This window comes from Trichosurus vulpecula, chromosome 4 (genome assembly GCF_011100635.1).
Source record: "Trichosurus vulpecula isolate mTriVul1 chromosome 4, mTriVul1.pri, whole genome shotgun sequence".
NCBI classification, from domain to species: Eukaryota; Metazoa; Chordata; class Mammalia; order Diprotodontia; family Phalangeridae; genus Trichosurus; species Trichosurus vulpecula.
In genome coordinates this window covers 374376442-374400760 of record NC_050576.1, presented here as the reverse complement: position 1 = coordinate 374400760, position 24319 = coordinate 374376442, and the positions used below count along the sequence as shown (strand labels likewise).

The 24319-nt window shown below is 38.4% G+C and overlaps 1 pseudogene; it reads right to left on the bottom strand.

Annotated features, from left to right (window-relative positions):
* Positions 1 to 2862: 2862 nt before the first annotated feature.
* On the bottom strand, positions 2863 to 16797 carry LOC118847278 (annotated as a pseudogene).
* Between the last annotated feature and the right edge of the window lie 7522 nt (positions 16798 to 24319).

Genomic DNA, 24319 nt, shown 5'->3' with positions numbered 1-24319 from the left:
CAGTTCCACAAGATTTTGAGTTCCAAATTTTCTTCCCTTCTCTCCCCTCCCCGCTCCCCCCGAGAAAGCATGGAATCCAATATATGCTCTACATATACCTTAGCACTAAACATATTTACACAATAGTCAAGTCATAAAGAAGAACCATGATCAATGGAGTGAATCATGAGAAAGAAGAAACAAAACCAAATGACAAAATACAACACCAATTCCTATTGAAAACAGTAGAAAGCATAGGAATAAATGGAGCCTTCCTTAAAATTATAAATAGTATCTACCTAAAACCATCAAAAAGCATTATTTATTATTGGGATAAGCTAGATGCATTCTCAATAAAATCAGGGGTGAAACAAGAATGTCCATTATCACCCCTATTATTCAATTTGGTACTAGAAATGTTAGCTTTAGCAATAAGAGAAGAAAAAGAAATCGAAGGAATTAGAATAGGCAAAGAAGAAACTAATTTATCACTCTTTGCAGATGATACAATGATTTAGTTAGAGAATCCTAAAGAATCAAGTAAAAACCTACTTGAAATAATAAAAAAAATTTAGCAAAGTTGCAGGATATAAAACAAACCCACATAAATCCTCAGCATTCCTATTTATTACTAACAAAGCCCAACAGCAAGAGATAGAGAAATTCCATTTAAAGTTACTGTAGACACTATAAAATATTTGGAAGTCCACCTGCCAAGACAAACCCAGGGCCCATATGAACACAATTATGAAACACTTTTCACACAAATAAAGTCAGATCTAAATAAATGGAAAAACATCAGCTGCTTGTGGTTAGGCTGAACTAATATAATAAAAATGACAATTTTACCTAAATTGATTTACTTATTCAGTGCCATACCAATCGAACTACCAAAAATTTATTTTACAGAGCTGGATAAAATAATAACAAAATTCATCTGGAAGAACAAACAGTCCAGAATATCAAGGGAATTAATGAAAAGAAATGCTAGGGAAGGTGGCCTAGCCATACCAGATATTAAACTGTACTATAAAGCAGCAGTCATCAAATCTACTTGGTACTGGCTAAGAAACAGAGTGGTGGGTCAGTGGAATAGGTTAGGTATACAAGATGCAGAACTCACTGACTATAGCAATCTATCTTCGATCAACCCAAAGAATCCAGCTTCCGGGCTAAGGATTCACTATTTCACAAAAACTGCTGGGAAAATTGGAAAATGGTATGGCAGAAACTGGACATAGACCAATATATTATACCATATATCAAAATAAAATCAAAATGGGTTCACAAATTAGGAATAAAGGCTAATACCATAAGCAATTTGGGAGAGCAAGGAATAATTTACCTGTCAGATTTATGGGAAAGGGAAGAATTCATAACACAACAAGAGATAGAGAACATTACAAAATGCAAACTTTTTTTTTAGTTTACTTAGTATGTGGTTTTATTTTGTCTTTTTTTTCATATTTAGCCTTTTAAGCTAACCCAAATGAGCACTACTTTTCTGTCTGGAATTCAGAGAGGTCCCAGAATGGCTCAGAGATCAGATACATTCACTGGCAAAGTGAAGGCTAGGATCTGTCTGTCCTAGACAAAGAAAGCTTTCCTTAGGTGCAAGCCAGCTCAAAGCCAGCTCCTCTTCTCCAGATGCCTCCAGGGTATCTTTTCCTTCTGACCCAGCCCCACATACTCCCACCATGGCTCATGGTGTGTGGTAACTCCGGTGTGAAAGTTGACAGAGTTGGATGCCAGCAGGGATTTCTCTTTTTTTTTAAGTCAGAAATTACTTTTAAAATTCAAAGATTAGGTACCACAGTTGTGGTTGGTACAACACACCTCTGAGGCTTGGTAGAAAAATGCCATTGCTGGTATTATAACTGGTTAAGGGGAAAAGGACTTTTTTTTGAGGCAGAGGAGACCCAAATTCTGGACCAATCTCTGCAGCTTATATCCCTTGTGTTTTGTTAACCAAACATTTCTGTTTAGGGAAGAAAGCTTTGTCACTCTAAACAACAAGAGATCTCTAGCAGTTTTGGCCAGGGAGGATTTGGTGAGCTAGAAGCACCTGACTGCCAGTTGGACCCATGAGCTTAGAATTATGAATGCTTTCCTCTGAAATGTACAGTACTTAAATTCTACAACCACTAATGCAGAAAGGCACTCAGAAGAAGTGGTTAAATATAATTGTACTCTAAATTCCTATCAACAAGTTTACAGCTAAAATTATGGTGCCTTAAATTCGGGGTCAGGGGCAAACTATAAATTGGAAATTAAGAACCCTATTAGTTAATTTTTTTTAATTTCACATTTCGCCAATATCAAATCGAGAAAGTCCATAAGCTGAGCTGCCTATTTTTCACATGGAAGGTTTCTTCTCTCCCCATAAATAAAAAGAAACATGAAGACTCAGTGTAGATGATCCCCAAGGAAGTCCTTAACAAAAGGATATTTCTGCCCTGTGTTAAACCTGTAAGCTGAAAAGAGAGTTCTTCAAATGATACTTGAAGCTACTCCTCTAAGCCAGGCCAATGACTCCACGAGACTGATTAGAGACCGGGAGAAATGTGGGTTTGATTAGATGCATAAACCACCCGTCTCTAGTGAGGTCCGAAAAAGCCCCTCCTGGCTGTAGGTCGTGCTTCTTATTTGAGGTCACTTGTCTGAAAGGTCCATCTAGAAAGTCCCTAAAGTGTTGCCACTGCCCAGTTTCCAAAGTTTTCAATGTTTTCCATGAGTTTTCCACACCAAGTGCATGTGAAAGTGTGCTTGGCCCTGAGCGGCAGCCATAAGAGACTTCAGACAGGACTCAGAAGCTGCACTGTGGATTAATTCACTGCAAATCCAAACAGAAAACCCCACAATAACATTGCTGGATTCTAGCTGCTTCAAAGCTCTTACTTTATTCTCTCTCAGCCTCTAATGGAGAACATGCCAAAGGCTCCTCTTCTGGTGGAAATCCAAGGATGAAGTTTTCAGGCAGTGACTCTGGTGCGATCTGAGCTAACTGGTCATAAGTGCCCAGAGTCCATAACTTTTCCAATTCATAGGTTTCTCGGGTCCCTGGAAGCATCAAATGAATCACCATGCTGCCAAAATCCACACACAGCCAATCATCCGCATCCTTCCCTTCAATCCGAACAAAAGGATCACTCTTGGATTTCAGGAACTTACGCATCTTCACTATGTTACTGGGCCATAGCCTCTAAGTGTCTCAGGAAGGTTCCACTCACAACCAGAGTAATCCGTATATATCAGTTCTGGAGAAACCTTGATCACACAAATATCTTTTGCATTTTCTTGCCTCAAGAGAGACACCAACAGGTCGATGTCAAATTTGGGTCCAGCGTGACCTGCAGCGGCCCCCTCAGCTTGGGCGTTGGCCTCGTCTCGCTGTAGTTCGCTCTGGAACTATAATAAGGCCTGAGTTATATCAAAGATACCATTTTGTTTAGGCAATTTAGCTGCTAAGTAAAAGTGGTGAAGAAGACAGTAAACTGTTTCATAAACAAAAGATTATGAATGGAGCATATCCATCTTACTGCTGAGGTATCAGACCTCCATTTGTGAAACAGACCAATGATTTGAAATTCAAAAATGTTAGTTTAAAGCTACTTAGTTTTAAATTTTTCATTTATATTTCTTTCCTGACTTCCATTTCTGTACTGATAAATTTCAAAGAATGCTAATCTATTTCATTTTATTTAAGAAAATATGAATAGAAAATTGTATTAAGAAAGTAAGATATGCTGCTTTTTTGTTGTTCAGTTGTGTCCAGCTCTTCGTGACCCTATGTACCATAGCATGTCAGTGCTGTCTATGAGGTTTTCTTGGCAAAGATACTGGAGTACTTTGCCGTTTCCTTCTCCAATGGAGAATCTAAGTGACTTGCCCAGGATCAAATAGCTAGTAAGTATCTGAGGCTGAATTTGAACTCAGGTCTTCCTGACTCCAGGCCCAGCACTCTATCCATTGAGCATAGCTGCCTCTTATGCTATTTTTTAGATCAAGCAATTGATTGTAATGAATTATGGTGCAGAAATGATTTTGTGCATAAATATTCTTATTTGCATTGGTTAAATAACTAAAAAAATTGTTTGCTTTCAAGATATATTTTTTATTATTTATCATTTTATCTAGATTTGTTGTTTTATGCAGAAGAAAATTATAGCTTTTCCTTTCAAGAATTTCCAGGATATGAGTAAAAATATTTATTATAGCTTTATTACCATAAAATATCAATGCTTTATTTTATTTCCCTTAATAGTATTTTTTGTTTTCAAATTGCATGTAAAAATAGTTTCTAATATTCATTATCCAAATTTTTCTCCCTACTTTCCTTTCCTCCTCCCTCCCCAAGACAAGAAGCAATCTGATATGGGTTGTACATATACATGTACTATCATATTGAATATATTTTCACATTAGCCATGTTGTGAAAGAAGAATCAGAACAAAAGGGAAAAACCACAAGAAAAAAAAAAGTGAAAAAGTATGCTTTGATCTGCATTCAGACTCCATAGTTCTTTACCTGGATGTGGTTAGCATTTTCCATCACAAGTGTTTTGGAATTGTCTTCGATCATTGTATTGCTGAGAAGAGCTAAGTCTATCAGAGTTAATCATCTCACAATGTTGTTGCTGTATTCAATGTTTTCCTGGTTCTGCTCAATTCACTCAGCATAAATTCATGTAAGTCTTTCAAGGTTTTTTACTGAAATCTGTCTGCTCATCATTTTTATAGCACAATAGTACTCCATTACATTCATATACTATGATTTGTTCAGCCATTCCTGAACTGGCCCCCACTCAGTTCCAATTCTTTGCCACCACAAAAAGAGCTGCTATAAATATTTTTGTACATGTGGGTCCTTTCCCCTTTTTTATGATCTCTTTGGGATACAGACCTAGTAGTGGTATTGTTGGATGAAAGGGCATGCACAGTTTGGTTGCTCATTGGACATAGTTCCAAACTGCTCTTCAGAATGGTTGGATCAGTTCACAACTCCACTAACAAGGCATTAGTGTTCCAATTTTCCCACATCTTCTCCAACATTTGTCATTTTCCTTTTCTTTCATATTAGCCAATCTGATAGGTATGAAGTGGTACTTCAGAGCTGTTTTAATTTGCTTTTCCTTAATCAATAACAATTTACAGCATTTTTTCATATGATTATAGAAAGCTCTAAAGTCCTAAAACTGCCCGTTCATATCCTTTGACCATTTATCAATTGGGGAATGACTTTTATTCTTATAAATTTGACTCAGTTCTCTATATATGTTAGAAATGAAGCCTTTATCAGAAACCCTGGCTACAAAATTGTTTCCCAGTTTTTTGCTTCCCTTCTAATCTTGGTTGCATTGCCTAAGCCTGTACAAACACTTTTCAATTTAATGTAATCAAAAGTATCCACTTTGCATTTGGATAATGTTCTCTATCTCTTGTTTGGTCATAAATTCTTCCATTCTCCATAGATCTAACGAGTAAACTATTCCTTGCTCTCCAAATTTGCTTATGGTATCACCCTTTATGTCTAAATTATGTACCAATTTTGAGCTTCTTTTGGTGTATGGAGTGAGATGTTGGTCTATGCCTAGTTTCTGTCATACTATTTTCCAGTTGAACCAGCAGTTTTTGTCAAATAATGAGTTCTTATCCCAGAAGCTGGATTCTTTGGGTTTGCCAAACAGATTGCTATAGTCATTGTCTACTGTGTATTGTGTACTTAACTGTGTTAGCAAGGCAATAATCACAATATAGATGATAATTGTCAAAATGCTTACGTGGTTCTGTATTGCAAAATATATGAGACTCTCCACATAGAAGGTAGAAGAAGTAAGGCATTTATTCAGACACCAGAGGATCAGATCCCATAAGACATCTGCCCAATCCAGCAGCAAAGAATTCAATACACAGCTTCACAGCATGAAGCCTCGCCATCTCAAAACCATCCACCCTCCTGCTGGGGCCTTGTCACCAACAAGTAAACTAACAGCCACCATGCCTGCTCTTTCCCTCAGCTCTAACTGTTGTAACTGCTCTCTCAGAATTTCCTTTTCCTCTCTAAAAGCTCCTCCTATCACACGTGCCTTAGGCTTCCTGTAATGTAAGGAGGTCACATGGAATATTAATAGGTGGGAAAGATCTTCAAATCTAAATTGCTATTACATTAACCTATTCCACTTATGCGCCACTTTATTTCTTAGCCAGTACCAAATCATCTTGATGATTACTGCTTTATAATATAGTTTTATATTTGGCAGGGCAAGGTACCTTCCTTTGCATTTTTTTTCATTAATTCCCTTGATAGCTTGACTTTTTGTTCATCCAGATGAACTTTGTTATTATTTTTTTCCAGCTCCATAAAATAATTTTTGGTAGTTTAATTGATATGTCACAGAAAAAGTAAACTAATTTAGGTATAATTGTCATTTTAACTATATTAGCTCGGCCTACTCACGAGCAATTGATGTTTTGCCAATTGTTTAAATCTGACTTTATTTGTGTGAAAAGTGTTTTGTAACTGTGTTCATAAAGTTCCTGGGTTTATCTTGGCAGGTAGACTCCCAAATATTTTATATTTTCTATAGTCATTTTAGATGGAATTTCTCTTTCTATCTCTTGCTTCTGGGCTTTGTCATATAATATATAGAAATACTGATGATTTATGTGGGTTTTATTTTATATCATACAAACTTTGCTAAAGTTGTTAATTATTTCAAGTAGTTTTTCTGTTGATTCGCTAGGATTCTGTAAGTATAGCATCATATCATCTGCAAAAAGTGGTAGTTTTATTTTCTTATTGCCTATTCTAGATTCCTTCCATCTCTTTTTCTTCTCCTGTTACTAACATTAACATTTCTAGTAAAATACCAAGCAATATTAGTGATAATGGGCATCCTTGTTTCACCTCTGATCTTATTGGTGATGTTTCTAGATTATTCCCATTGCATGTAATGCTTGCTGATAGTTTTGAATAGATACTACTTATCATTTTAAGCAAAACTCCATTTATTCCAATACTCTCTAGTATTTTTAATAGCAATAGGTGCTGTATTTTATCAAAAGCTTTCCCGTATCTATTGAGATAATCATATGATTTCAGTTAACTTTGTTATTGATATGGTCAATTATGCTGATAGTTTTCCTTGTGATGAGTTGCTGCAATCCCTTTGCTCATACTTTAGTTAAATTTCTTGAATCAATATTCATTAGGGAAATTGGTCTATAATTTTCTTTCTCTGTTTTGGCTCTTTCTGATTTAGCTATCAGCACTATATCTGTATAATAAAAATAATTTGGTAGGACTCCTTCCTCACCTATTTTTCCAAATAGTTTATATAGTTTTGGAATCAATTGTTCTTTAACAGTAGAATTCACTTGTAAATCCATCTGGCCATGGAAATTTTTTCTTAGGGCATTCATAGATGGCTTGTTCAATTTCTGTTTCTAAAATAGAGATAAGAACTTTATTTCCTCTTCTGCTGGTCTAGGCAATTTATATTTTTGAAATATTCATCCATTTCATTTAGATTGTCAGTTTGAGTGTCATACATTTAGGCAAAATAGCTCCTAATTATTTCTTTGATTTATTCTTCATTGGTGGTGAATTCACCCTTTGCATTTTTGATCCTGGTAATTTGGTGTTCTCTTTTCTTTCTTTAAATTAAATTAAACAAAGGTTTATCTATTTTATGTTTTCCCATAAAACCAGCTCTTAGTTTTATTTATTAGTTCAATAGTTTTTCTCACTTTCAATTTTATTAATCTCTGATTTTCTAAATTTCTAATTTGGTATTTAATTGGGGATTTTTAATTTGCTTTTTTCTCTAGCTTTTTTAGTTTTTGCCAGATTCACTGATCTTCTCTTTCTCTATTTTATTTATGTAACCACTGAGGGATATAAAATTTCCCCTAAGAACTGCTTTAGCTGCAACCCATAAGTTTTGGTACATTGTCTCATTATTGTCATTCTCTTGGGTGAAATTATTGATTGTTTCTATGATTTGTTGTTTGACGCATTCATTCTTTAGGATTAGATTATTTAGTTTGCAATTAGCTTTTAGCCTAAATTTCCATGGTCCTTTATTACACATAACTTTTATTGCATCATGGTACAAAAAGGATGCATTTAATATTTTTGCCTTTCTGCAACTGATTGCAAGGCTTTTATGACCTAATATATGGTCAATTTTTTGTGTAGGTACCATGTACTGCTAAGAAAATGGTATATTCCTTTCTATTCCCATTCGGTTTTCTCCAAAAGGCCTATCATATCTAACTTTTCTAAAATTCTATTCACCTCCTTTACTTCTTTCTTGTTTATTTTGTGGTTAGATTTATCTAGTTCTGAGAGGGGGGAGTTGAGGTCCCCTACCAGTGTAGTTTTGCTGTCTATTTCTTCCTATAACTCCCTTAACTTCTCCTCTAAGAATCTGGATGTTATGCTACTTGGTCTATATATGTTTAGTATTGATATTACTTCATTGTCTATGGTACTTTTTAGTAAGATAGAGTTTCCTTCTTTATCTCTTTTAATTATATCTATTTTTGCCTTTGCTGTGTCTGAGATCAGGATTGCTACCCCTGCCATTTTTTATTTCAGCTGAAGCATAATATATTCTTCTCTAGCCTTTTACCTTTACTCTGTGTGTATCTCTCTGCTTCAAATGTGTTTCTTGAAAACAAAATATTGTAGGATTCTGGTTTTTAATCCACTCTGCTATCCACTTCCTTTGTATGGGAGAGTTCATCCCACTCACATTCACAGTTATGAATACTAACTGTATATTTTCCTCCATCCTATTTTTCCCTGTTTATACTTTTCTCTTTTACACACTATCCCACCTCATGAGAGTTTTGCTTCTAACCACCAGTCCTTTCTCAATCTGCCTTCCCTTCTATCACCCCCCTTTTCTTTTCCCTTTCCCATCCTACTTCCCTATATGGTAAGTTAAATTTCTATACCCAACTGAGTGTGTATGTCATTCCTTCTTTGAGCCAAATCCAAAGAGAATAAAGTTCAAACAATGCTCACCCCCTCCCTTCTTTCCCTGTATTGTAATAGGTGTTTTGTGCCTCTTCACATGATGTAATTTACCCTATTCTGCCTCTCCCTTCCCTCTTCTCCCAGTATAATCCTTTTTTCACTCTCTCTTTTTATATTATCACATCGTAGTCAACTTATGCCCATACCCTTTGTTTATACGCTTTCTAACTGCCCTAATAGACATATAGTTCTCAGGAATTACAAATATCATCTTCCTGTGTAGGGGAAAGTTTAAATCTTATTGAATAACATGTTTTGTCTTGCTTGTCTGTTTACCTTTTTATGCTTCTCTTGAATGTTGTACTTGAAGACTGAATTTTCTGTTCGGTTATGGTCTTTTCAGCAAGAAAGTTTGAAAGTCATTATTTCACTGAATGTCTTTTTTCCCCTGAAAGATTATGCTTATTTTTGCTGGGTACTTGTTTCTTAGCTATAATCCATGATCCTTTTTCTTCTGGAATATCCTATTCTAAGCTCTCCAATCCTTTAATGTACAAGCTACTAAGCTCTGTGTAATCCTGACTATGGTTCCTTGATATTTGAATTGTTTCTTTCTGATTGCTTGCAGTATTTTCTCCTTTACCTGACAATTCTGGAATTTGGCTCCAATATTCCTTGGAGTTTTCATTTTGGACTCTCTTTCAGGAGATGCTCAGTGGATTCTTTCAATGACTAGTTTACCCTTTGGTTCTAGGATATCAAGGCAGTTTTCTTTGATAATTTCTTGAAAGATGCTGTCCAGGCTCCTTTTTTTTTGATCATGGCCTTCAAGGAGTTCAATAATTCCCAATTTTTCTTCTACATCTCTTAATTGATTTTTAAGATCCTTTTTGAGCTCTTCTGAGAGGACTTCTTGGGCTTGAAACTAATTCACATTCTTCTTTGAGGCTTCACACATACACACTTTAATGTTGTCCTCTTCTGAGTTTGTGTTTTGATATTCCCTGTCTAAACAGTAAATTTCTATGGCCAGGGCTATTTTATGTTTCTTACTCATTTTTCAGCCTATTTTGTGACTTTTAAAGTTGAGTTCTGCTGTTGGGGCATATCCCACACTTCTTATGCTGGGGGCCAGGGGCCTAGTTACTGGTTTTCCATACCAGAGCCTCAGGTGCTTGTGGCTTGCCCACTGCACTGGGGGTGCCCAAGCCTATTTGTGACTATTGTGCCATGTTTCTTGGCTCTCAGCTTGCCTTCTGCACTGGGCTGGGGGCCTCACTTCTGGCCTCCTGAGCCAGGACCAAGGTGTAGCCAGAGTGGCCTTTGTTTTCTTTGAGTGACTCAGTTTATCTCAATGAGCATTGCTGGGCCATGCCTGGGAGCAGAGAACTTCCTGTGTGACCTCTTCTGGGGCAGGAAGCCCAGAAACTCATGCCTGGAAGCAGAGAACTTCCTGTGTGATGAGTCATGGGGTTGGCTGAGGGGAGGTGTTGACTCCAGAGCCACGCCCTATTGGGTGTTAACCTAGTCAACACTAGGGGGAGAGGCCAACTCAAGAACCAATCGGCCCTGGTCATTCAGGCGGTGCTTGATGAAGTCAAAAACTCTGTAAGAGGGGAGAGGACAGCTTGAAGAGCTCTCTTTCCTTTTCCGGTTGGCGCAGCAACGGTGGGGAGTGTGACTCTGGGCCAGCCCTTGCTCTCGGGCTGAGCCCAGATGTTGGTAACTATGAATTGTATTGGGTCTGTCTGTTGATATTTGTAATTTGTTTGTATTTTGGTTTTGAGGTTCGGGATTCTGGTTCTTTTCCCCCGAACTAAATGAATATTCTGAACTTCAGGGTGCTGGTTTTTTCCCCTGAAGTATGTCTCTTGATGCTTGTGTATATGCTCCCCTGAACGAACTGAATGCTAACTGAATGCTGGCATTTTTCCCCTGAACTAAATGAATGTTGTCTGTATGCTAACTGAATGCTGGATTAAAGTAAGCTGGTCAACCCCTTCACTGTGCTTTCCTTGTTTAAGCAGATAAAAAGAACCTGTGCTTTCCCGGCATGCCAGCAGCCTCCTGGGTGCTGGCTGTGGGGGGATCTTACGCCCCCACAGGAGCTACTAGCTGGGTTGTTAAAACACAGGGGGTCTCAGTTGCTGATCTACATTGTCACTAAGAGCTTCCCGGTGGTTTGCTCAGACACTGTCTGCACTGGGCCATGCTCCCCTTTCATCCAAGTGAGACAGACCTTTCCTGAAGTTCTTTTAAGTTATCTTAAGCTGGAAAATTGTTTCACTCCATCTTTTTTGTGGATTTTGTTGCTTCCAGAGTCCATTTAGAGGTTTGATTTAACGTTGTTTCTGAGGGGAAATGGGAAGAGCTCAGGCAACTTCCTGGCTTCTCTTCTCTATCTTGGCTCCAAATGCTTTTTTTTAAAGGCTTATATTCATAAACAAAAAGCACTAATATAGATTCAATCCTGGAAGGCTGAGTGAGCATAATGTCCTGGTTGAAAGATTTCCCATCATTCCCTTTAGGTTTAGATAAAATACCTCCAAGTGTCCCATCACATACAACCGCACTAAATTTTTTCCTGGGATCTCTGTTAATATGTTAGATAGTCCTTTTCCCCTTCAATCAACTGAAATCTGCCTTATCTTCCTCCTACCTTCCCATCCCCCACCGAGAAAGAAAGAAAAACAAAACGCCTTTAATAAATTCATATAATTAGGGTGTGGGAGATGTGATTCCTACACTGATAGTTTAGCATAGTGCCTGGCACATAGCAGGTGCTTAATAAATGTTTATTAACTGATTGGCCATGACCAAAAAAATAATGTCTCAGTCTTCACCCTTCTGTCAAGAGGTAGAAAACGTGTTTCACCACAAATCCTCTGGAATAGTGGTTAATCACTTTGTGGATCAGTCTTTCATTCAATGTTCTTTGTCTTCACAATATAATTGTTATTGTATGCATTATTTTCCTAGTTCTGTTCACTTTACACTGCCTGAGTTCATACAAGTCTCCCAGGTTTCTCTGAAACCATTCCCTCTATCAGTTCTTATAGAAGGATAGTATTCCTTCACATTCACATACCACAACTTATTCAGCCATTTCCCCATTGATGGAACTCTCTGTTTCCTATTCTTTGCCACCACAAAAAAAGGTGATGTCTTTATCGATTGGTCTGTTAATCTACCTATCTGTTTTGACCTATGAATTCTTTTCCTCTTTCATAGATCTCTTTGGGGATATGGATTTAGGAGTGGTATGTGTAGGACAAAGGCTATGAAAAATTTAATAACCTATTGGTGATAGTTCCAAATTGCTTTCCAGAGTAGCTGGACCAGTTGACAGCTCCAACAATATTCCATGAATATACCCGCTTTCTCACAGCCCCTCCAGCATTTACTATTTTCCATTTTTGTCAACTTTGCCAATCTAATGAGTGAGATAGAAACTCAGAATTCTTTTATGTTTCTCCAATTATTAGTCATTTTGAACATTTTTTGATATGGTTATTGATAATAGAGATTCCTTCCTTTGACCACTTATGAATTTGGGAATGGATCATACACATATATTTGAATCAATTCCCTGATGAGATCTTTACCAGAGATATTTGCTACAAGTATTATTATCTCCTTTTGTTTTTCTAATTTTAACTTCATTGGTTTTGTTTATGCTAAATCTTAATTTCGTGTAATCAGAGTTGTCCATTTTATCTTTTGTGACCTTCTTTGATCATGAATTATTCCCCTATCCAAAGATCTGACAGGTAATTTTTACCTTTGTCTAATTAGTTTATGCTGTTGCACTTTATGCCTAGGTACCCATTTGGAACTTACATTGTGAGATAATAGTCTAGACCCAGTTTATGTAAGGCTGCTTTCCAATTTTTCCAACAGTTTTTGTTGAATAGTGTGTTCTTACCCTAATAGCTGGGACCTCTGGATTCATCAAATTTTAGACCACTGTGCCTATTTGCTTGTGTACATTGGATATCTAGTCTATTGCCCCAATAGGTAATCCTAATGAATTCCTAACCACCAAAAAAGTAGGACATATGTCCATAATAAGAAAACTAAGTCAGATAGCCTGAAATGTCTCCAAAGAGAGATTGAGCACACTGGGTTGATGGAATCAAATCAGTCTCTCAAAATGCTATGAGCCCAAAGCACTAAGCATCATTCTCTCTTATACACAAACATTTCAGTTTCTATGTTTAGATCCAGTGCCAGGGAAGCTTTTCTTTAATTAAGAGTATTATGCTCCATTTCTCACACTTATCAACACCGTAAGCCCACCACCTAGGTGTCTTTGGAACAACGTTATTCATGAGGTCAATGATGCCTCATTCTGAGTCTCCTCAAAAGGAAGCAGAAAAAAACAGGTACTCAACTTACAATATGAAGTAGATACTGAACAGATAATTTATTCCTACTTGCATAAAGGAATACTAAGCATAAAAGAATCATAGCACACATTACAGAACTATCAGAATGAAATTCAATAACAACTTATAATTACTATTACAATCTGTGTGGAGGCTGATAGTTTGTCTTCAATAAAACATAAAGTAGTCTTGAAAGGCTACTCATTACACATTTTGCACTTCACCTCAGTTCAGTTCAATCAATTCTGCAGTAAAATAGACCAGGTTTGTCCTTTCTCTCTAGTGGTGGCTGTTCCCTCCAAGGGCACTGGAATAGCTGCTTGGATTTGCTCCCTTGTTGCCAGTCCTCTCCACTTGATCTTTTGAACTTACAAGGTCACTTGCTTTAGGAAAGACCAAAGAGGAATGGACTCATCCCTCATTCCAGGCTCAGGCTTGTCAAGGCAATATTGTGTTAAATAAGCCCCCTCATACAAAACAGATATACACATCAGCCATGTCCAAAAATGTATGTCTTATTCTACAGTCTATGTCCATCACCTTTTCCAAGAGATAAATAGCATTTTTAATGTTGTCTGGAGTCCTGGGTGGTTATTTAGTCTTTCAAAATTGCTACAACATCGGAGTTGTATACCTTGTTCTCCTAATTCGGCTCATTTGCTTCTTAACATTTTTTTTTTGAGACTGGGTCTCCCTATCTTTCTCAGGCTAGAAGTTGGAGGCCACTTACAGGGCCTAACCCCGCTGCTGGACAAAGGGTGGAAGCTTGACCTTCCTCCATTTCTGGTCTGGACTGGTTCACCCCTCCTAAGGCAGCCTGGTGGCTCCCTCAGATCCTAGGGTGCTCATCACATTGGTGCCAGACTTCATTCAGACACTCCTTCGTCTTAGCCTATTGCAGCTCAGAATTCCTGAGCCTAAGGGATCCACCAGCCTCAGCCTCCCAAGTAGCAGGGATTACAGGCGTACGCCACCACGTCCGGCTTGCTCAGTTCATACAAGTCTTCAGATGGTTGTTGGAATCCATCCCTTTCATCATTGTCTCTTACAATGCAATAATATTCTGTTACATTCTTATGATGCAAATTGTTCAGCCATTCCCCAGTTGATCAGCATTGCCCTAATTTTCTAGTTCTTTGTTCCACAAAAAAAGTCATAAATATTTTTGTTTATATGGGTTCTTTCCTTTGCATATGATCTCTTTGGAGTATAAACCCAATAGTAGAAATACTGGGTCAATGGGTATGCACAGTTCAGTGAATTCTGTAATATAGTTCCAAATTGTTTTCCGTAACGGTTGTACCGGTTTCACAGCTTCATCAATTGTTCTTCAGTGTGCCTGTTCTCCTACATTCGATCTCCAACAATGATCATTTTTTTGGACATTTTTCCCAGTCTGATGGGTGTGAGGTGGAACTCTGGCAGCATGCTGAAGATACAGAATAAGTATCAATGGATTTCTGGTTTTTCGCTTTAGATTGTTCCAGTGAACTTACATTCTTCTTTTTTAGATGGGTGTACATGTGAATAAAATTATGTGATATGTATCAATCAAAAGTTCTATGATCGTTTGATCATGAGCAAACATTTTGGTATGTACATCAGGGATTGTCTAGAAGCTTCTGATCAAGTTTCTAGCAACATATATTTATTTGTTCACAGTGGAAAACCACAAATCTTCAAGGGAGCTCCTTAAATTTCAAATGGGCAGAAAAATCTCATTCAAAAGCAGAAATATATTAAAAAACCAAGTGACATGCCAATATACTTTGAAAGGTAGCTCCCAGAAATGACATACACAAGTTAGCTAAACAGTGTAGTATGATGAATAGAGTTGGCCTCAGAGACAAGAAGACATGGTCAAGTGCCCCCCTCTGACACACAGTAGGTATAGGGCCCTGAGCAAGCCACTTAACCTCTTCATGCCCTAAGGAAACTCTCTAAAACTATAAGGTGCAAAGAAAGCACAGATCTGTATTTATAGAGGAAGCTCCTTCAAGGATCCACCAAAATATAACCAATGAAATCAGCTTTTAAAAGTTAGCTATATCATGGTCATGAGTGAAACTACACCATCTACTTAAGTATTCTGTCTATACAGAAACATTATATGTAGACTGGGTTCTATTGAAAGAGTAATAATAACACCTGGCATTTATATAACAATTTGCAAAGTAATTTACTTCCATTAACTTATGTGAGCCTCACAGCATCCCTATGAGGTAGGTTCTATGGGCATTAAAATCTCCATTTTAGGGATGAGATAACTGAAGCTCAAGGAGTAAAAATGCCTTGCCCATTGGGCACTCAGTTAGAAAGTGTCACGGGGGCGTCCTCATCATGATCATCTTGACTAAGATCACCATCCCCATACCACCCCCATCTCCACCCTCTCTCCATTCCCATCCCCACCACCGTCACCACCAATACTACCTTTGTGATTTGCAAAGTCTTTTACCTACATTATCTTATTTGAGCCTCAAAATCCTCTAAGGTAGGTATTACAGATGATGTAACTGAAACTCAGAGAGATTAAGTGATTTGCCCATGCTCTCACAGTTTAGTAAATGTCAGAGGCAGGATTTAAAAGCCAGGTCTTCCTAACTTCAAGTGTAGCACTGAAACCACTATGTCTTGTATTTATCTATATACGAAAAATATTAGAGTTGTTTTAATTTTCAGGTAGTAGTGGTGCATGCACGTCATGTTGCCTGTCTCAGGTGTACACCTGTCAGGTTTATGTTCCTTGTGGGGGTGGGGGTAAGTGGTGGAGAATTCGAAAGGAGAGAAAGAGACAGAGAGAAACTGAGAGAGAGAGACAGAGAGAGAGACAGAGAGAGAGAGAGAGAGAGAGAGACAGAGACAGAGACAGAGACACAGAGAGGGGACAGACAGAGCAGAGAGAGGAGAGGAAGAAAAATCGAGAGGGGAAGGAGAAAGGGGGGAAGAGGAAGCAGTGTTCAGACGAGAAGATCCCAGCTGTTGCTGTGAGACTGAAGGCTGCAGCCACAGAGAAAACCTGCCAGTACCGACGCCCTTATTATCCCTACCAACTGCAGCTCTGCTTCCATTCTCACTTCCTCCATTCAGCCCACAGCATCATTGCAGACCCTGCAGCGAAGACAACTTAAAAAAAGAGATAAAAAATAGAGAAAAAGAAAGAAGCCCCCAAACCCCCAATTTCACTCCCCCCAACACTATCATAATCATCGGCCCAGTAGTAACAACATGAATAAAATAGCCCCAGAGCCACAGCCACCAGTCCCCCCTCGATCACGCAATGACGGGTGGGAGCTGCGCTAGGTAAGGTGCTGGGGAGTCTCCGCCTGTGTCGGAGCCGCGCGCGCCCTGGTGACTGATTTCTTCCCGGCTTCGATTCTCCCCGGCCCGAGCTTCCCCGGTGTGGCCGCCGCCGCCGCCGCCTCCCCGCGATGCCAGTGCCCATGGTTATTCTTAGGGTTACAGGTTGGTCGCCGCCGCTGTGGTTTGGGGGGAGGCTAGGGGCTCGGACGCTGGAGGCCCGCGATGCGCCTTCCCTTTTGCATCTCCCAGGGGTTGGGCCGGAGGCTGGCGGTGGGAATGAGGGAGGGCGGGGGTGAGGGGGAGCTGGGGCAGACTAAGGCGCGGAGGCAGGTGGGAGGATGCGGGTGAATCCGCATTGCCCCGAGGGTCTTCCCTCCCGGCTGCCCCTGGCCAAAGGTCATGGAAGGTTAGAAAGAGTGGGGTACAGTCAGGCTCCCTGGAAGCTGCGACCCACTAGGGATGGGGATGCGCCCTCCCTCTCCATCCCACCCTGGCTGTCCCCTGCAGTGAGCTGTCTTTTTGGAGCCGGGAGCCGGGCTGCCGACTCCTCTGGCCTTGGCTGCAGCTGTGTTAAACGCTGAGGTTGGAGGGGTTGTGAGCTTTCTCCCCTGGTCAAGCCCCAGGCCTGTCTCCGCTCCAGGTGCAGTTGGGCTGGGGGGGTGGGGGAGAGAAGGCTGCTGGAAGCCGAGGAGAGGAATGGTCGATTCTCGCAGAGGCAGCAGCCCTGGTGGCTTTCTCAGGCCCACTGCTGCTGCTTTTGCTCCAGGGGAAGACTTGCTGTTTGCAGGTGTGGGGAGAAGTTTCTGCGCCAGGTCGGTTCCAAAGGAGGCCGCGCTGCCCCTCCTCCACCTTCCCTGCCTCCTTGGCTAGCTATTTTCTTATCAGCCCTCCTTTTTATTCATTGGGCTGCTGAGCATCTCATTAGGATGACCACCAACACAATACATCTTCCTGGCTTAGCTACACCATCTACATCCCTGAGCTTTAAAGAGCTGGGGTGTCTGTGTTCAGCTGCCCTTAGTGATCCTGGTGGGTAAGTGAGTCCGACCTTAATCCCTCGGCATCTTCCTTGACCAGTCCGTAATAGGTTATACCTTTGGCATCCCTGTCCCTTTCTCAGGATGGCTACACTTCAACAATGCTAGAATCCTGAACTGAGATGCTGGTAGATAATTGAATTCCCTTTGGGGTTAAAACATATTGTTGAAAAGGTAAGAGTTTTCATAGGAGAAAATATTTATTGTATGAGTTTCTACATAGACAGAGAAGTCAGGAACCCAGAATCTGTATCTGCCTCTGAATGTGTGAGAATCTGTTTGGGCCTCAAATTCATCTGTGAAATGGGGATGATACTAGTGACTTCACACCTCGAAGGGCTGTGGTGAATAAAAATGTAACTACTGATTGAAAATAAGAACAAACTTTCTTAAGGAACACTGAATAGTGGATCAGAATTTGATGGATATGTTATTGTTCATTATTGATATTTTCATAGCCATGTCTGTGGTTTAAAATTAAATCAGAGAGGAAACAGAGTAGTGGTGTGGTCAACCACTCAGTCTAATGCACAGGTGCACTGGCACACTAAATAGATATATTCAGCTGTCTCACCTTTAAAAATCACTGCATCTCTAAACTTCTAACCACAGGAAAGTATGTAACAAGCCATTTGGCTTGTCTTATATAGTTCTTTCCTCTTGGACCTTGATGGAACGCTCTGCCTTTCAGGCTCTTGTGGTAGACCTCAGCCCGGGTTAAGAGCTAAAACTGTATGAATAACTAAAAGTGTGGCTTTGGAGAAGAAACTGGAAGTTCAGAGGTTCTTGAGAATGTGGACAGCACGCTGGGAGAATCTTGCTTGGACTTGCTTGCCTGTGAAAACTGGAGTTGTCATTTCTTGTGAAAATTTAGACATCCTGATTACTGTCTTGCTGACAGTCCTGATAGAAACCTAAAAGAAAAAGGCAACAACATGTTAAAAAAAAAAATTAAGATCATTTTGGAGCCAAATACTCCAAAAGGAGATTTGAGAACCATTTTCTTATCTGTCATAGCAAATGGGATCCATTAAGTTTTTTTCCCTTTCTACCCAAGGAAACTACAAAAACTGCAATGAGAAATATGTTCTTTTATCAGTTTCTTTGAGGTTGTTAGGACAGCATCAAGATCAGAATTTTTATGGAAACATTTATTTATACAAACAGGACAAAGTTCTATGACTGTCACATGTAGATTTTAGATTTATGGGGGAAACCAATCGCTAAACAGATAATTTCAATTACCTTTCTTTACCTCTTTGGCCAGGAGACCGGTTTCTCAGCCCTTTCTTCCTAGCTAACTATATTTATATTCTGGATTACAAAAAAGTGCTTTATTTTCTCACTAAAATAATACCAATGTAATCTAAAGGAGTTTTGTCATATGAATATAATCTTACATACCTCATACTCTTAAACATATCTACCTTATTGCCTTAAGAAGTGTTGCTGTCATATTTGACCTTGACCGACATTTTAAGAGACTATTATCACTGCAAGACTCTATCACAATAATGACATAAAGTATCTTTTAAAATTACTATTTTGAATGAGGGGATATGACATTAATTATGAGGAAAATCCCTTTCTTTTCAGCGTCTGGGATTTATTTGCCCTCTTTTCTAGACTAATATTGTGGCCTACACTCATAACTGGGGTAAGGTCAGAATTACCCTTTAACAAATCCAGCTTGAACTGAATAATGGTCTGTACCACTAACATATTGAGAATGATGAAGGCAGCATAAAAAGTAAATGACAGACCACTCTCAGGCTCAGTTCATGTTTTTCACAAAGTTCTTTCAGATGCACAATCTGCCATACTCAAAATAGAATGAATATGACTGATGTCCCTTGTCAGGCCAGTGAAGACTTGATGAAGTTCTAAACTTCTACCTAAAAGGATTCAGAAGCTATGAAATATAAGGGACTGTCCTACATGAAGATTCATGGTTATAAACATATATGTGTGTGTGTATGTATATATATATGATGTACATTTATGTATATGTGTGTTCAGCCTTTTCAACTTAGATTTCTCCCAAAGCAAGGACTTTTTGTTTTCCCTGGTAGACTCGGTAAGGGAAAGAAGGAAGCACCTGATACTCCCTTGCTCTAAAGCAGATCTCCCAATTAGAGATTTAGTTTGCTTGATAAGTTTACATTTGTTTTACATTTTGTTATATTTGTTTCAAAATTCATGTTTGTTTAATACAAATGCCTCCTGGAGAAGGTTAACCCTTATTTGACCCATAGTGTGAATTATTTTAATCATGTAATCAGACTAGTATCCAAATGAATGTTTCTGAACATAAAAGGACAGGGAACTCTGAGTCGGGGATAGAGGAAATATGAGGAAATATTTTGTCAGGCATGTCTGGGTTGAGTGGACTGATTTTGAAGTCAGAGGACCTGAATTTCAGTCCCATGTTTAATATTTACTCGTTTACATGGGTGTTGTTTTTTTTCTGTTTGACCTCAGGCAAGTTACTTAACCTTTCTAGGCCTCAGCATCATTTTCTTTAAATGTCAGAGTTAACTGAACAGATAATTTCCAAGTTCCTTCCAGCTCAAAATCCTATGAGGCAGGAGGTAGGAAGCTACAGAGTGAGTCAGAAAGGGAGGTGGAACATTTACAAACTGCCTATTTTGTCCTTTTACAAAAGACATTTTTGTGTACTCTATCAAGAGTCATTGCTATACATTTTGTTTATACCAAACTTGTAACTTCTTTGGTATAAGGAAGGGCTGAGGAACCTTTCTCTACTTTAACAAGTCTGGCAGCACCAGCTCCACAATTTGTAGTCTTAAGGGATTCTGGGAACAAAAAGAGTAGGTAGACCACTTGTCCAGGGTCATATACAGGGTGTTCCTAAAGTCTGGAACATAGGCAAAAATGCATATTTTCAAGAAATGAAATGAATGAAATTTTTATTTAATTGGAATATTAACAAATAACATCTTCAATATGATTTCCATCATTTGTGATGCAAAGCTTGATGCACTTTGCAAAATTCACGTGAACTCGATGCAATAACTCCACATTGCCGTCAAATGCCTGACTGTCCAGACTTTAGGAACACCCTGTAGTTGGTATGTAGCAGTATGGGACTTATCAAGGCTATCACTGTATCCACTATCTCAATGAGAGAAATAACCCAAACCAAATTAAATATTGGAAATAGTTTGGCTATCAAACTTGGCTGCCCTCAGTTGATCCTAATCTTTCCACTTCAGTTGATTCCACTTGTATTACTCAGCTTGCTAGCCGAAAGAGAAGGTAAAAGGAGGCAAAAAGAGAGAGGAAGAAATATACTGACTGATCTCCAGCGTCTTCCTTTTCATCTTAATTAGCAGTATGATACAGTTTATTGTTGGCAGGATTTTCCCTTTGAGAGATCTTTAGAATGGATCACCCATGACTTGCCAAGTTTCTGCTGTAGTTGTCACAGTGGGAAATGGTCTGCTGACTTGGAGTCAGGACATCTGGCTTTGAATCCTAGCTCTGACACTATCTGTGTGGCCGTAGATAGGTCCCCTCATCTCTCTGAGCCTCAGTGTCTTTATCAGTAAAATAGGACTGATATCTGTGTTATCCATGCCACGGGGTTGCTGTAAAGAACATTTAAATGCACTAGATGGGTGAATTGTTATTATTCCCCCAAAGAGTTTGTCACATTCAGTATTCCTCTTTATCTCACTTAGTGTCTGCCATCACAGAAAAAACTTCAGCTTGGTTGAGGGTGTTGACATCAGGTTTGGAAGAAAGGCTATGTATTTTAGGAAGTATAAAGTGGCTCATTTCTTGTACAACAGAATAAATTTATTTAAAAAAAAACCTTGAAATACTTTTGCCTGGAACATTCCCTGCCTCTCCAAATCTCACTCATCCTTCAATATTTGTGAAGCCTTCAGAGGTGTTCTGGGCCAGGCCTAGTTTAGGACAGTCCACTTGTGATGGGTGCGATGAAACAGTCATGAACAGTCAGAATTCAATAAAACAAATTTACTCAAATAAGATTAAAATGATGCAGTTTGCTAAAAATAAACCACTCCTCTTCGGTCCATTTCCCAGGCCAATTCTGGGTCAGAAAGATATCCTTTAGGGCAGTAGGAATTCTGATAAACTTCAGAAATGCGAATTCCCCAGGGGATCATAGCCCAGACTTTTTATGCCCCTAGTGCTCTGTACCAACGACTTTTGGAAGGATGGCCTCATTGCCTCTTTAAAGGCATTCCAAACTTTGTTAACATTTCTGCCATATGTGGCCACTTTAATCTACATTAGTCTCCCTTTCCTCGGAATTACTGCAACACTTACAGTCTGTTTCACATATCTTAACACTTAATTATACTGTATTCTGGACTTAATCTGTGTAACTCTAGAGGGCTAAACTAGGACCTGTGAGTGGAATTTACAAGGAAGCATATTTCATTTTGAATGAGAAAGACCTTCCAAACAATTAGATCTATATATAAAAAAATGAATTGGACTAGTTTGCAAGGCAAGGATTTCTCTGTCAATGGATTTGTTTAAGAAGAAGCAAGGTGATCCTTTGTCAGGAATATTGTATATAAGATAGAGGGCTGGACTAGATGACCTTTGAAGTCTATGGTTTGTGATGCATAATAGGTGCTTAATAAATGTTTATTAATGGAGTGATGGTAAGTTCTCTGTGACCTTATTTAATGTGTTTGAAATTAAATGTTAACAGTTAAAAGAGTCATGATCACTCTGTATTACTTTCAGTTTCTTCCTTTGATTCCAATTCAATATGTACGGAATATATATATGTAAATATATATAATATAGATATAGATATAGATACATATTTGATCTCATCTCTAAAAGATGTTCTCTGCCAATATTGGTTGTATATACAAAAAAGAACACACACACAGATTAAGCAATGGAAAAAATAAAGTTAGATACAGTATTTTTTAACTTAGAAACTTACATATTTTCCATTCTTACTAAAGCTAATCAATAGCTCTCAAAATTCCTTTTAAGAAGGTCAATCAGTTAGCATTTATTAAGTACCTGTTATATGCCAAGCAGTGCGCTAAGATCTTGGAATACAAAAAAAGGCAAAAGATTGTGATCTCACAATCTAGTGAGGGAGACTACAAACAATGTATAGGATAAATAGCACATAATTAGTGGAGGGAAGGTCCTAGAATTAAGAAGGGATAGGAAAGACTTCCTGTAGAAGATGGGATTTTATTTGAGACTTAAAGTAAGCCAGAGATGCCAGGTGGTGAATGAAGATGATAGGGGAAAGCATTCTAGACATGGGCTCAAAGAGATGCCTAGAGATAATGTGGTTTGAGGAACAGCAAGAAAACCAGTGTCACAGGATCAAAGGTAGAAGACTGGGAAAGTATGGGGTAAGGTTGACTTTGAACACCAAAGCATGTTTATTTGATCCTGAAAGTTATAAGGAGCCACTGGAGTTTGTTGAGTAGGGGGGATAAGGTGGTTGTCACTTTCATAGCCAAATGAAGGATAAACTGGAATGGGGAGAGACAGACAGAAAAAGCAGTAGCCTATTGCAGTCATCTAGGAGTTAGGTGATGAGGTCCTGCACCAAGGTAGTTGGAGGAAGTATCAGAGGAGAGAAAGAGCTTATTCAAGAGATGTTACAAAAGTGACTGATTGAGATTGTTTTTTGTAACTTAACACTGTGGATTTCTATATTTATAAGTAAAACAATGAGATTACCTTTGGCTTTTCTAATTTATATCCTCAAAGTATCCCTAAAATGATTATATCACAGTTTTCTTTTTTCAAATGATGCACAAATATTCCAGTTCAGTGAAGCAAGTCAATAATTATTTGATCTGAAAGATTTTTGAAAATATGTTTCCCCAGAGGTCAATATAATTCCCCTCCCCCATTTTATATCCAGCATATTTTCCCTGATATAAATTTTAAATGAGGAAAAAGGACATTTCATGTACAAGGCTCTCCAAAAAGATAGCCATTTATTTTTAAAGGTTTACACTCTTTAATTAAAACATATACATTAACTTTTACATTCCATCTAGGTATGTAAAAAAAATTATTCCTACTGGGAAGAGTTATGTAAATTCCAATTTGGAATGATTTTAGTGTTTTGTTTTGCCTTTGCTCGGGGTGATTTCATAACAAATATAAGTTCACTAATATGAGTGTAAATCAATTAATAAAGTAAATTAAGCAATAATACAAATGATCAAGACACTGTGTAGCAGAAACTATAAGAAACATACTCAGGAACAGCTGTAAGGATATTAAAACAGTATACACTTTTACAATGTCTTATAATTACAGTGCTTCCTAATATGTTGTCTCATTTAATTCTCATAATTTTATAAGGTAGGTAGCATAAATGTTATTCCTTTTTCACAGATGAGAAAACTAAGGTTCAGAAAAATAAGTGACTTACTGAAGTTCACAAAGCTAGTGACCAGAAATGGCACTCAAATCCAAGTCTGACTGATTTCCATGTTCTTTCTACTACAACACATTTAGAGAATATAGAAATGGGTATAGACATGAACTCATCTTAGGTAAATAATGTCTATGAAAAAAATGAAATATACTATTTAAAGTTACAGAACTTACCATCATATTTAAAGTTATAAA